Below are 3,201 nucleotides of genomic sequence, written 5' to 3' on the forward strand. Positions count from 1 at the left end.
TCATTTATTTCTCGAAAAGGACCTTAAGCAGAATCACCTCCAGAAGGTTGAGTGATTTGTAGGTTATTAGAAGGATCATGAACAACTTGAAGATCTCTCTGTAAATTTTTTCCGAGAGGCTCATCTCTTTTATCATATAGCTCACCCTTAATTTTTGTGTAGTTACGAGTAGTTCTTTGCCCAATCTCAAGACCTATCTGTCTCAGTGGCTTTTTCAAAGTGAAATCCAAAAACAAAACGTCTCCGAATATCCTTGTTGTATTTTTTCCTTGATTTGTTAAGAGAAGAACTTTTGTTTCCTATTTCTTTTACTAGTAAATGAGTGAGGAAAGAAAATAAAGTGTTAAAAAAATAATAACACATTTAAAAAATATTGAGAAAGCATTTAATGTTGAGTTGGATATGATAAAAGCAATGCCGTTTATCTTCCACCCAAAAAACATTGATCTTTACACCAAAAGAGCCCCCTATACAATAGAGAGATCAAAGAAGAAAGAAAGCCAGAGCTTATGTCAATCATCGTATCAAAATATTAAAGGGGGATAAGTAAAGAGAATGGGAACAAAGATATTAACAGTCATATGTATTCCTAGCCTAGTAGAACTAATTCATCACCTTAATGAAAAGCTTAAAAGAAAAATTAGAAACTTAGATGACATCACTCACGTCAATCAATGTCAACCAAATTTAGGGAAATCCCCAAGTCAAAGAGTCGAGAGGGGCGAAAAAAAGTCGTCAAATCTAGGAAAAGTAAATTCACAATTTCAAGTCTGAAAAAAAATTTCACCAGGTCTCAAAAAAGGTCTATTTTTGCGTCAGAACTCTCCGTTTACATCTACTAAACAAGGTAATTGAATTCTAAAGCAAGCTCTGTAAGATCTAAATCTAAGCACAGCAATGAATGAACTTGGAATGGTTTCTTTCTAACTCTTTGAAATGATTTCAGTACTTCCCCAATAGGACCTTATCGACTTCAAATCGATAGTCGATTGAGAAATCGATTGAGAGAAATACTCCACAAGACTCAGGACAACTTCATATTAGATAGCCTGAACATCCCTTTGTACTGTCACAAACAGATTGCAAGTTCCTCTACTGGATCTATCAGAGAGTGTTACAATTTTCAGAGAAACAACACCATTCTCATCTTCCTTGATAGCCGAAGAAAGTGCAGACGACCAACCTCCTTCAAGGGCACCATCGAGCAGCTTTTTAAGATTCCTAATGCAACTGTCAGTCTGCTCATCCATAATAGTGATAATAGTACAGCTGTCACTCTGAAGCTGTTTCTGATAGTATTTAAACACCAGAAGAACATCACCTAGAAATGCAGGAAGTTCAAGATGTGCTTTACTTGTTAACAATTTTAGATAACCTTGTGCTTCCTGTCCTAGACTGCCTTGTAGATAAAGTACCACAGCATTCCAGGATGTGAGATTAGCATCAAGTAGATTGAATATAAAGTCACAAAAGCAAACTTCAAAGTATTTCAGGTACTTTTTGGCGTGAAGCTTTTCTGCCAATGCCTTTTGCTTCAAGCTCTCGTCTTCTGCCGGCAGATACATGCAATACCAGTGAGATCCATAATCAGCCTGTTTACCTCAGCTATTGAGCTTGAAGATTTCCTGAATTTTCCTTTATCCTGAATTTGTCCTTTTTTGCAGTAAAACGTCTTGCAAACAGGAAATTTCCTGCATTGTGGAAACACTGCATGCACTAATGAAAAGAAAATTTACTGTAGCTGAAAAATACTTGACGCTTGGGAGAATTGTGTCTACTTTGGTGTTCTTTCATTCTGTTCATTGGTATAGAATCACCACATACAAAACAATCAATCACTGGCCCACCAAATATCACCTAATCAATAAATAAATATCACCTAATCAATTTTATTGAGAAATGCAGAAAATATTGCTCAGAAAACTTATTTACTGTATATTATATTAATATGAATAATAGCTATTAAATATATCACAATGAAATGGTGCAAGTTGGATTACAGCTACAGGGAAGTGTAAAATTAAAAATCGATTAAGTTTTGGCTTCTTATTCCCATATCTTTACTACATATCTGTTAAATTTTTATCTTTTTTCCCCCCTTTTCCCTTCTTTAATGGCCCATTTGCCGGTTGCCAGTTTCCCTAAAATTTACGCGGTTTTCGCAATGCACTCTGGGATCGCTAGGGGGCAAACATTGCTTGCGATATATCCCTTTATCTTTGTTTGTAAACAAAATTTGCATTTTGAGGAATTTATTTGCATTTATAATGCATGTTTATTCATTGCCGATAGGCCGAAAGGAAATACAAATATGTGGAGTTGGTAACTGTTTTTATAGATCCGTTGCATTGGCTTTAAACAGCAAAAGTGACGAGAATTTTGGCCATATTCGAGAAATGTGCAACGAGGTTATGATAGAAAATCCGGCTACATTTTGTCATTATTTATTTCGACACGAATCGATGGAAAAGCATCTGGAGCGAAGCATCATGTCCGGTACGTGGGGAGAGACTGTGGATATATATGCTTGTGCGACGGCCTTGCAGCGTGAAATTTGCGTATATGCAATGCTGGAACAGAAATGGTTTCATTTTATTCCTCGCCTAGTATTACGTCCATTGTTGACATGTGATATAAGCTGTGCTTGTCCTATCACTTTTGTCTTGCATAACTTTCACAGATCTGCTTGCCATTTCAATCTTTTGAAACCAATCGATAGCTGTTGTCTTGCACCTAAACCTGCAAATGAATACCAACAACCATTGTTCATTGACCTTGACAATGTTGATGCTTTAACTACAAAAGAGCAAGGACCATATTTTACCAATAACTAAACCTGTCGATCAAACCCTAAAACTATACCATGTCCATCCAAACCTAAATCTGTACCCTGCTTATCCAAATGTAAAACTGTACCCTGTCCACCAAACCCCAGAACTGTACCCTGTCCACCAAACCCCAGAACTACACCCAGTCCACCAAATCCGAAAAATGTACCCTTTCCCTCCAAACCTAAAACTGTACCCTGTCCATCAAACCCTGAAACTGTACCTAGTCAACCTGAACAATTAAAGCGAAAAGATAAGAATGTGATGATTAACACACAAAAATCTAATGGACTCAGTATGGATTCACAAACTCCTCAAACACATGATTTTAAAGAATGGAGAATTAAGGATTTGAAGGAATATATTAGTGACC

This window comes from Dendronephthya gigantea, unplaced genomic scaffold (genome assembly GCF_004324835.1).
Source record: "Dendronephthya gigantea isolate DGI-Jeju-01 unplaced genomic scaffold, DenGig_1.0 000046F, whole genome shotgun sequence".
NCBI classification, from domain to species: domain Eukaryota; kingdom Metazoa; phylum Cnidaria; class Anthozoa; order Malacalcyonacea; family Nephtheidae; genus Dendronephthya; species Dendronephthya gigantea.